This window comes from Papio anubis, chromosome 9, assembly GCF_008728515.1.
Source record: "Papio anubis isolate 15944 chromosome 9, Panubis1.0, whole genome shotgun sequence".
NCBI lineage: Eukaryota > Metazoa > Chordata > Mammalia > Primates > Cercopithecidae > Papio > Papio anubis.
Genome location: NC_044984.1, coordinates 38,368,672 through 38,381,070, shown reverse-complemented (window position 1 = coordinate 38,381,070; position 12,399 = coordinate 38,368,672).

The window sequence follows — 12,399 nt, the reverse complement described above, 5'->3', positions numbered from 1 at the left end:
CAGAAAGTCAAACATCACACATTCTCACTTATTTGTGGGATCTAAAAATCAAAACCACTGAACTCATGGACATAGAGAATAGAAAGATGGTTACCAGAGTGTGGGCAGAGTAGTGGGGCGGGGGGGGGGGGGGGGGGGGGGGGGGGGGGGGGGGGGGGTGGGTGGAGGGGATAAAAAATAGTTAGAAAGAATAAATAAGACCCACTATTTGCTAGTAAAACAGGGTGACTATAGTCAATAGTAAATGTACATTTTAAAATAAAGAGTAACTAGATTGTTTGCAACTCAATGGATAAATGATTGAAGAGATGGATATCTCATTCTTCACAATGTGCTTATTTTACATTGCATGTCTGTATCAAAACATCTCATGTACCCCATAAATATATACAATTACTATGTACCCACAAAAATTAAAAAAAATTAAATCATAAATTTAAATATAAAATTTCTAGAAGAAACGAGAGAAAATATCTGTGATCTTGGGTTAGGGAAACGTCTCCTTATTAGAACAATAAAAGCATGAGTCATGAAAGAAAAAAAGTGTTTTGAAAAATTTGTCAGGCCGTACATGGTGGCTTACGCTTGCAATCCCAGCACTTCGGGAGTCCGAGGTGGGTGGATCAGTTGAGGCTAGGAGTTTGAGACCAGCCTGGCCAACATGGCAAAACCCTGTCTCTACCAACAACATAAAAATTAGCTGGTCGTGGTGGTGCATGCCTGTAATCTCAGCTACTTGAGAGGCTAAGGCACAAGAATCACTTGAACCCGGAGGTAGAGGTTGCAATGAGCCCATATGGCACCACTGCACTCCAGCCTGGGTGACAGACAGAGACTTTGTCTCAACAAACAAAATAAAAAAAAATAGCCAGGCATTGTGGTATCCACCTGTAGTCTCAGCTACTCAAGGAGGCTCAGGTGGGAGGATTGCTTGAGCCCAGGAGGTAGAGGTTGCAGTGAATCAAGACAGCGCCACTTTACTCCAGAGCCTGTCTCAAAAAAATTTTGTTTCAATCAAAATTAAAAAGTTTGCTCTTCAAAACACACAATTAAGCCAATCAAAAGGCAAGCTGCAAACTGGTAAAAATTATTTGCAATACACATATCAAACAAAAGACTTATATACCAAGTATACAAAGAACTCTTACAATTATCAACAAGCAACCTAATGGAAGATGGGAAAATGTTCAAAGTTACTAGTTATCAAGGAAATGCAAATTAAAATCACAAGGAGATGCCACAACTCAGATACTAAAATGTCTAAGATTTTTTTTTTTTTAATTATACTTTAAGTTCTATGGTACATGTGCACAACATGCAGGTTTGTTACATAGGTATACATGTGCCATGTTGGTTTGCTGCACCAATCAACTCGTCATTTACATTAGGTATTTCTCCTAATGCTATCTCTCCCTTAAACCCCATCCCCCGACAGGCTCCAGTATGTGATGTTCCCCTCCCTGTGTTCATACGTTCTCATTGTTCAACTGCCACTTACGAGTGAGAACATGTGGCGTTTGGTTTTCTGCCCTTGTGATAGTTTGCTAAAAACGATGGTTTCCAGCTTCATCCACGTCCCTGTGAAGTACATGAACTCGTCCTTTTTTATGGCTGCATAGTATTCTATGGTGTATATGTGCCACATTTTCTTAATCCAGTCTGTCACTGATGGACCTTTGGGTTGGTTCCAAGTCTTTGCTATTGGGAATAGTACTGCAATAAACACACGTGTGCATGTGTCTTTATAGTAGCATGATTTATAATCCTTTGGGTATATACCCAGTAATGGGATCGCTGGGTCAAATGGTATTTCTAGTTCTAGATCCTTGAGGAATCGCCACACTGTCTTCCGTGATGGTTGAATAATTTATACTCCCATCAATGGTGTAAAAGCATCCCTATTTCTCCACGTCCTCTCCAGCATCTGTTGTTTTCTGACTTTTTAATGATCGCCATTCTAACTGGCATGAGATGGTATCTCATTGTGGTTTTGATTTGTATTTCTCTGATGACCGGTGATGGTGAGCATTTTTTCATATGTCTATTGGCTGCATAAATGTCTTCTTTTGAGAAGTATCTGTTCATATCCTTTGCCCACTTTTTGATGGGGTTGTTTTTTTCTTGTAAATTTGTTTGAGTTCTGTAGATTCTGGATATTAGCCCTTTGTCAGAGGGGTAGATTGCTAAAGTTTTCTCCCATTCTGAAGGTTTCCCATTCACTCTGATGATAGTTTCTTTTGCTATGCAGAAGCTCTTTAGTTTAATTAGATCCCATTTGTCAATTTCAGCTTTTGTTGCCATTGCTTTTGGTGTTTTAGTCATAAAGTCTTTGCCCATGCCTATGTCCTGAGTGGTATTGCCTAGGTTTTCTTCTAGGGTTTTTATGATTTTAAGTCCTACAATTAAGTCTTTAGTCCATCTTGAGTTAATTTTTGTATAAGGTTTAAGAAAGGGATCCGGTTTCAGCTTTCTACTTATGGGCTAGCCAGTTTTCCCAGCACCGTTTATTAAACAGGAAATCCTTTCCCCATTGCCTGTTTTGGTCAAGTTTGTCAAAGATCAGATGGTTGTAGATGTGTAGTGTTATTTCTGAGGCCTCTGTTCTGTTCAATTTGTCTATATGTCTCTTTTGGTACCAGTACCATGCTGTTTTGGTTACTGTAGCCTTGTAGTATAGTTTGAAGTCAGGTTGCGTAATGCCCCCAGCTTTGTTCTTTTGACTTAGGATTGTCTTGGAGATGCGGGCTCTTTTTTGGTTCCATATGAACTTTAAAGCAGTTTTTTCCAATTCTGTGAAGAAACTCACTGGTAGCTTAATGGGGATGGCATTGAATCTATAAATTACCTTGGGCAGTATGGCCATTTTCACAATATTGATTCTTCCTTCCCATGAGCATGATATGTTCTTCCATTTGTTTGTGTCCTCTTTTATTTCACTGAGCAGTGGTTTGTAGTTCTCCTTGAAGAGGTCCTTCACATCCCTTGTAAGTTGGATTCCTAGGTATTTTATTCTCTTTGAAGCTATTGTGAATGGGAGTTCATTCATGATTTGGCTCTCTGTTTGTCTGTTACTGGTGTATAAGAATGCTTGTGATTTTTGCACATTGATTTTGTATCCTGAGACTTTGCTGAAGTTGCTTATCAGCTTAAGGAGATTTTGGGCTGAGACGATGGGGTTTTCTAAATATACAATCACGTCATCTGCCACCTGCAAATAGGGATAATTTGACTTCCTCTTTTCCTAATTGAATACCCTTTATTTCTTTCTCTTGCCTGATTACCCTGGCCAGAACTTCCAACACTATGTTGAATAGGAGTGGTGAGAGAGGGTATCTTTGTCTTGTGCCAGCTTTCCAAGGGAATGCTTCCAGTTTTTGCCTTGGATATTCAGTACAATATTGGCTGTGGGTTTGTCATGAATAGCTCTTATTATTGTGAGATACATTCTATCAACATCTAGTTTATTGAGAGTTTTTAGCATGAAGCACTGTTGAATTTTGTTGAAAGCCTTTTCTGGATCTATTGAGATAATCATGTGGTTTTTGTCGTTGGTTCTATTTATGTGCATTTATTGATTTGCATATGTTGAACCAGCCTTGCATCCCAGGGATGAAGCTCACTTGATCATGGTGGATAAGCTTTTTGATGTGCTGCTGGATTCGGTTTGCCAGTATTTTATAGAGGATTTTTCACATCAATGTTCATCAGGGATAGTGGCCTAAAATTTTCTTTTTTTGTTGTGTCTCTGTCAGGCTTTAGTATCAGAATGATGCTGGCCTCATAAAATGAGTTAGGGAGGATTCCCTCTTTTTCTGTTGATTGGAATAGTTTCAGAAGGAATGGTACCAGCTCCTCTTTGTACCTCTGGTAGAATTTGGCTGTGAATCTGTCTGGTCCTGGACTTTTTTTGGTTGGTCGGCTATTAATTATTGTCTCAATTTCAGAACCTGTTGTTGGACTATTCAAAGATTCAACTTCTTCCTGGTTTAGTCTTGGGAGGGTGTATGTGTCCAGGAAATTATCCATTTCTTCTAGATTTTCTTTTTTTTTTTTTTTTTTTGAGACTGAGTCTCGCTCTGTCACCCAGGCTGGAGTGCAGTGGCCGGATCTCAGCTCACTGCAAGCTCCATCTCCTGGATTTACGCCATTCTCCTGCCTCAGCCTTCCGAGTAGCTGGGACTACAGGTGCCTGCCACCTCGCCCGGCTTTTTTTTTTTTTTTTGGTATTTTTTAGTAGAGACGGGGTTTCACCGTGTTAGCCAGGATGGTCTCGATCTCCTCACCTCGTGATCCGCCTGTCTCGGCCTCCCAAAGTGCTGCGATTACAGGCTTGAGCCACTCCGCCCGGCCTAGATTTTCTAGTTTATTTCTGTAGCGGTGTTTATAGTATTCTCTGATGGTAGTTTGTATTTCTGTAGGACTGGTGGTGATATCCCCTTTATCATTTTTTATTGCATCTATTTGATTTTTCTCTTGGTTTCTTCTTTAGTGGTCTTGCTAGCAGTCTATCTATTTTGTTGATCTTTTCAATAAACCAGCTTCTGGATTCATTGATTTTTTGAAGGATTTTTTTTGTGTCTCTATCTCCTTCAGTTCTGCCCTGATCTTAGTTATTTCTTGCCTTCCGCTAGCTTTCGAATTTGTTTGCTCTTGCTTCTCTAGTTCTTTTAATTGTCATGTTAGGGTGTAAATTTTAGATCTTTCATGCTTCCTCTTGTGGGCATTTAGTGCTGTAAATTTCCCTCTACACACTGCTCTAAATGTGTCCCAGAGATTCTGGTATGATGTGTCTTTTTTCTCATTGGTTTCAAAGAACATCTTTATTTCTTTTTTTTTTCTTTCTTTCTTTTTTTTTAATTATTATACTTTAAGTTCTAGGGTACATGTGCATAACATGCGGGTTTGTTACATATGTATACTTGTGCCATGTTGGTGTGCTGCACCCATCAACTCGTCAGCACCCATCAACTCGTCATTTACATCAGGTAAAACTCAGAATGCAATCCCTCCCCCCTTCCCTCTCACCATAATAGGCCCCGGTGTGTGATATTCCCCTTCCCAAGTCCAAGTGATCTCATTGTTCAGTTCCCACCTATGAGTGAGAACATGCGGTGTTTGGTTTTCTGTTCTTGCGATAGTTTGCTGAGAATGATGGTTTCCAGCTGCATCCATGTCCCTACAAAGGACACAAACTCATCCTTTTTTATGGCTGCATAGTATTCCATGGTATATATGTGCCACATTTTCTTAATCCAGTCTGTCACTGATGGACATTTGGGTTGATTCCAAGTCTTTGCTATTGTGAATAGTGCCGCAATGAACATACATGTGCATGTGTCTTTATAGCAGCATGATTTATAATCCTTTGGGTATATACCCAGTAATGGGATGGCTGGGTCATATGGTACTTCTAGTTCTATATCCTTGAGGAATCGCCATACTGTTTTCCATAATGGTTGAATTAGTTTACAATCCTACCAACAGTGTAAAAGTGTTCCTATTTCTCCACATCCTCTCCAGCACCTGTTGTTTCCTGACTTTTTTAATGATTGCCATTCTACCATCAGAGTGAACAGGCAACCTACAGAATGGGAGAACATTTTTGCAATCTACTCATCTGACAAAGGGCTAATATCCAGAACCTACAAAGAACTCAAACAAATTTACAAGAGAAAAACAAACAACCCCATCACAAAGTGGGCAAGGGATATGAACAGACATTTCTCAAAAGAAGACATGTGTACAGCCAACAGACACATGAAAAAATGTTCGTCATCTCTGGCCATCAGAGAAATGCAAATCAAAACCACAATGAGATACCATCTCACACCAGTTAGAAGAACATCTTTATTTCTGCCTTCATTTCGTTATTTACCCAGTAGTCATTCAGGAGCAGGTTGTTCAGTTTCTATGTAGATGTGCAGTTTTGAGTGAGTTTCTTAATCCTGAGTTCTAATTTGATTGCACCGTGGTCTGACAGACAGTTTGTTGTGATTTCTGTTCTTTTGCATTTGCTAAGGAGTCTTTTACTTCCAATTATGTGGTCAATTTTAGAATAAGTGTAATGTGCTGCTCAGAAGAATGCATATTCTGTTGATTTGGGTGGAGATTTTTTAAAGTAACCATGTTAAGTGTTGGTAAGGATGTGTATCAACTGAAATTCTCATTACTGCTGAAGGGGATATAAAATGATAGAACTACTTTGGACGAGTCTGGTACTTTCTTAAATGAACATACATATACTATATAACTCTACCTTTTAATTCCCAGGAAGATAGTCAATAAAAAGTCTAAGATTTGTACATGATACATTATAGCAGCTTTACTTATAGAAGCCTCAAACTGGTAAATACCCAAAAGCCAATCAAAAGAAGAATGGGTCAACAAATTGTTGTTTAGACCTAAAATGGATACTAGTCTTCAGTTAAAAAAAGGCAAATGAATGCAAACAATCACATGGGTGAATCACAGAATCATTAGGCTGAATGAAAAAAGCTGGAGAAAATAGAGTATGTATTCTATGATTACATTTATATAAAATTCTAGAAAATGTAACCTAATCTACAGAACAAAAAACAGATAATTGGGGAGAGGGGTGGAGAAAGGGATGGATTACAAAGGGGCATATGAGTTGATGGAAATGTTTTTCTTGATTGCGGTAAGGATCTCACATGTATATACTTATGTCAAAGATGATTAAATCATAAAATTTAAATATGGGAATTTTATTGACCTCACTCATACCTTAATATAGCTATAAAATAAAGCAATATAGATGGAAGTTTCTGATGGTTCTACACTAAGTAATAGCAAAACATATTTTTGCCCTTGAAATATAATATATAACTTGATCATTAAATATTAATTTGTAAATCATGAAAAAATAAAAAATCTGAACAGACCAATAGTGAGTGGAGACTGAATCAATAGTAGAATGATTCCCATCAAAGAAAAGCCCAGGACCTGATGACTTCAATGCTGAATTCTACTAAACATTTAAAGAAGAACAAATACAAATCCTTCTCAAACTTCTCCCCAGAAAAATGAAGAATAAGCAATACTTTCAAACTCATTTCAATAGATGCAGAAAAAGCATTTGACAAAATTAAACATCCATTCATGATAAAAACTGTCCACAAATTAGGTATAGAAGGAATTTACTGCAACCCAATATAGGCCATATATGACAAACCCACAGCTAATATCATATTCAATGGTGAAAAGTTGAAGGCTTTTCCTGTAAGATCAGGAACAAGACAAGAATACTTTCTCATCACTTACATTCAACATAGCAGTGGAATTACTACACACAGCAATTAGGTAAGGGAAAGAAATAAAGGCATTCAAATAGAAGGGGAGGAAGTTAAATTGTCCCTGTTTGCAGATGATATGAATTCATATGTAGAAAACCTTAAAAATTCCACCCAAACCAGTTAGAACTAATAAACACAATCAGTAAGGTTGCAGGATATAAAATCAACATACAAATATCAGTAACATGTCTATATACTAGCAATGAACTATCAGAAAAAGAAATCAAGAAAATAATCCAATTTAAAATAGCTACAAAAAATACTTAGGCATAAATTTAATTGAGGAGATGAAAGACCTGTATACTGAAAACTATAAAATATTGATAAAAACTAAAGGCACAAAAAATGAAAAGATATCCCATGTTGATAGGATGAAAGAGTTAATAGTGTTAAAATGTACATATTATGTATAGTAATTTACGGATTTAATGCAATCTTTATCAAAATTGCAAGGACATTTTTCACAGAAATACATAAAAACAAATTTAAAATTTGTATGGAGTGCACAAGAGACCTTGAATAGCAAAGCAATCTTGTGCGAAAGGAACAAAGCTGGAGACATCATACTCCTGATGTCAAAATATACTGTAAAACCACGGTAATCAAAATGGTGTGATATTTCCATAAAAACAAACACATAGACCAAGGGAATGGAAAAAAGACATAGAAATAAATTCATGCATTTAGAGTCAATTGATCTTTGGCAAAGATGTCAAGAACACAGAACGAGGAAAGGACAGCCTCTTCAATAAATGATGCTGGGAAAGTAGATATCCATACGTAGAAGAATGAAATTCAGCTGTCATCTCATACCACACATGGAAATCAACTATAAATAGATTAAAGACTTAATTGTAAAACTACTAGAAGAAAACAAGTTCCATTACATTGGTCTAAGTAATGACTTTTTTGAATATGACTTTAATAGCACAGGCAACAAAAGCCAAAATAGAAAAATGAAATTACATCAAACTAAAAAGTTTCTGCACAGCCAAGGAAACAATCAACAGAGCGAAGAGACAACCTACAGAATGGGAGAAAATATTTGCAGACCGTATATCTGTTAAAAGATTACTTTCCAAAACATAAGGAACTCAACTCAATTGTGAGAAAACAAGTCAATTTAAAAAGAGCAAAGGATCTGAATAGACATTTCTCAAAAGAAGACATACAAATGGCCAACAGGTATATGAAAAATGCTCAATATTACTAATTATGATGGAAATTTGTAAACTCACATCACAAGGATACATCACTTCACACCTATTAGGAAGGCTATTATCAAAAAGACAAAAGATACATGTTGGAGAGGATGTGAATAAAAGGGAATCCACCTGCTGGTGGGAATGTAAATTAATACAGTCACTATGAAAAACAGAATGGAGGTTCCTCAATTAAATAAAGAACTACTATATGATCTAGGAATTCCATTACTGGGTATATATCCAAAGGAAATGAAATCAGTATTTTGAAGTGATATCTGTATTCCCATGTTCAATGTGGCATTATTCACAATAACCAAGACATGGAACCAACCTAAGTGTCCGTCAATGGATGAATGGATTTAAAAATTGTGGCATGTACACCATACCACATATATATATATAAATGTGGTATGTGTATACACACACAGACACACACACACATACACACACACACACAATAGAATTCTATTCAGCCTGAAGAAAGAATGAAATCTTTTCATTTTTTAAGAATATGGATGAACCTAGGGGACATTATGTTAGGTAAAATAAGCCAGGCATGGAAAGATCAATACCAAGTGATCTCACTTATGTGTGGAATCTAAAAATGTTGAACTCATAGCGGTAGAAAATAGAATAGTGGTTATGGGAAAATGTTGGTTAAAGGATAAAGAATTTCCGGTAGATTGGAGTTCAAGTGATCTACCATAATCTACTGTACAATGTGGTGACCATAGTTAATAAGAACGTATTGTATTCTTGAAAAATGTTAACAGAGTAGATTTTAAGCATTCTCGCCACAGAAAAATGATAAGTATGTGAGGTAATGCATATGTTAATTAGCTCTATTTAGTCATTTCACAACGTATACATACTGTATTTCAAAACAACGTATTATACATGATAAATGTATACACTTTTTATTGGCAACTTAAAATATAAAAATTTAAAAAGCATTGAAGAATAAATATAAATGTAACTTCCCTCATTATATGTGCCATTATATAATGTGGAAGTCAAATATAATGTGTTTGTATATTTATACATAAAATATTTACCTAAAATTTATCTTGTAGATTAATTTATAAGCCTCCTGAAAGTTGATGACCAGAACTTTTGCATCTATATCTCCCACTGGCAGTGTACAGTGACATTAATAAACTTTTAATGTTTATTTTCTGAAAAATAGCTTTTATTAGACTGTAAAATAGTGGAAACACCTTTTCTGATCAAAGGCATCACGTTTTCTGATCAAACTCTATTGAGAATTGCTTAGAAGAGTGATAAGCATAAAACATATATTAAAATGAAGAAAGAATAAAGGGTTACCCAGAAACATATCAATAGAACAAAAATATATCTCTCCTAAGAAGACCATTAGTATCCTCTAGGAAATAAACATATTAAAGCCTTTCAACTGAAACACACTCACATACATATACATGCACACACAGTACTTTTATCTTTGCCATAAAGAAAAGGAGAATCATAAATTGGAGACCCCTCACACTGTATTTAAGAGCAACCTACAATTAACTTTAAAATGAGTTACTTTATCCAGACTAAATGAAGGGTAAAAGCTTTGAAAAAAACCCAGCTGTTCCAGTGAGTGCTTTCATGCATTTAAGTAATGGGATGTGCTTAGAAATGCTCCATTTCCTGCCTTACACCAGGAAAGCATGCATTATACAGCTGCCTGACACCCCATCCCTAGCACACTTGCTAAGTATAAATTCCAGCTGAGGATTTCTTTGTCACTTAAAAATTTTCTCTCTATATTTTTCTGTTTTGTTTTGCTTTGGCTGATGGTTTCCACACACAAATTTCTGAAGAAACCCTTTAGCAGAATAATTTCCTCCTAATGTTGATTTATAGTAGCTGACTGTAGAGAAGTTTTTTTCCTTTAATTTGTTGTTTTTACCCCCTCTGGGGGGCAGTGGAAAGACTAAAACTACTAGACTTGTCTCAAAATAGAGGGTATTTGTGTATCGTTTCATAGTACACGGTACATCAGACACTTGACATTCCAAACTGCTGTTATAATTTAAAAATAATACATCAGTGAAATTTAGTCTTAGTGTAGAACATTCCAGTCCTCCACAAACATTTATGCTTTCAATTATTTTCTGCTTATTAAACAGCAATCTTCCTGGCAAGTATATACTACTGTGCATCCTAGCCAAATAAACCACTGTCAGATGAAGTTAGTTAAATTTAACGTAAATTTCGTGTGATATAACAAACAAATTTAATATGTACCTTCTATAAATAAGATCATTTGATATCAGCATGTGAAACTTCGGTAATCTTAATTTTTTGTCTTAATAAGTTAATTAATTGTAGATTTGTTAAGTTATTGTGCATTTTTATTGTCATTAGATCTAATGATATGATACCCAGAGGTTATTTTGCAGCTGGGGAAAGGATTACCGACAGTTTTGCTCCGCCAACAGTTAACACTCGGAACGAGCATGAAATACTACAGTTCATTTCTCTGTGTGAACACAAGCATGTTATACTGAGCGGACTTGTAAAGAACTGTGATCTTTGAATTTTGGGAGTTACTCAGACTCTGCAGAAATCATAGAGTAGTTAAGTGGGAAAGTTTCAAAGTTTCAAGATAATTTTCCCAAAATAAATACATTGAAAGAAAAAGAGGGGCCAGGTACAGTGGCTCATGCCTGTCATCCCAGCATTTTGGGAGATGGTTGGATCACCTGAGGCTAGGAGTTTGAAACCAGCCTGCCCAACATGGTGAAACCCCCTCTCTACTAAAAATACAACAACAACAACAACAACAACAAAAATTAGCTGGCTTATGGTGGCACATGCCTGTAATCCCAGCTACTTGGGAGGTTGAGGCAGAACAACTAGAACCTGGGAGGCAGAGGTTGCAGTGAGCTGAGTTTCCACCACTGTACTCCAGCCTGGGAGACAGAGTAAGACTCCGTCTAAAAAAAAAAAAAAACCAAAAGAAAGAAAGAGGAAGGAGAGTCTTAGTCTTCTGAGACTCAAAGAATGAAATGATGAAATTAAAAACTTAATTTTCTCTCAAACTGTCAGAATCTATTTTGGAGTTATTAGGAGAACTCTTACTGATACTTTCTGCTTTCTCGACCCCTTTCATTCACATAGAAAGCACAGGAAAAAACAAGTAATATACTCAATGCTTGTGTGTTTGCTGTCAAGCAGCATCTGTGAAACAGAACAGAGAGTGCTTCTCTCTGTAGTAATGGTCCCTAGGAATCTATATCATCTCCTGAAAACACACCCTTCATGTTCTGTGGGATCTCAAGCTCACTGCTGAAATTTAGCCTAGTGACCAGATGAGATTCTGACCTGCCAGTGAGCAAAGACTGTGTCATATTTAGAACACCCATAGACCACAAGCATAGCAAAAATTTGCCTGTTAAATTGACCTCATTTGTTCATAAATAAATAGATGTATATTTATTCATTCATACAGCTATATATAGCTGTATATTTATCCATAGCAGTATGGAACGACTTCATTCCATACTTCAACCCACTCTCTTTCATATTCCTTTTTTTTCTCTTCACTTATTTCATTTAAACCTCACTACTATTTTTTGACATCGTTTTTATGACAAATCATTGAAAAAAGGATATTGAAATTGGAAGGGACTAGAAAGATCCGATTTCTCATTTTACAGTTGAATACATGAGGGTCCAAGACTTGAAGTAACTCATCAGTGATTGCCAGAGAATGGCAGAACCTAGGACTAGCTCTCTGAGTTGCCAGCTTGTAGTTTAACGCTCTTTTTGTCATACCCACTTGCTCTCAATATACATGACTTTTAAAAAAAAATTTGAACTAGTTCTTTACATAGGCAGCCTTACCCGGTATGATTTAAAGGCATCTA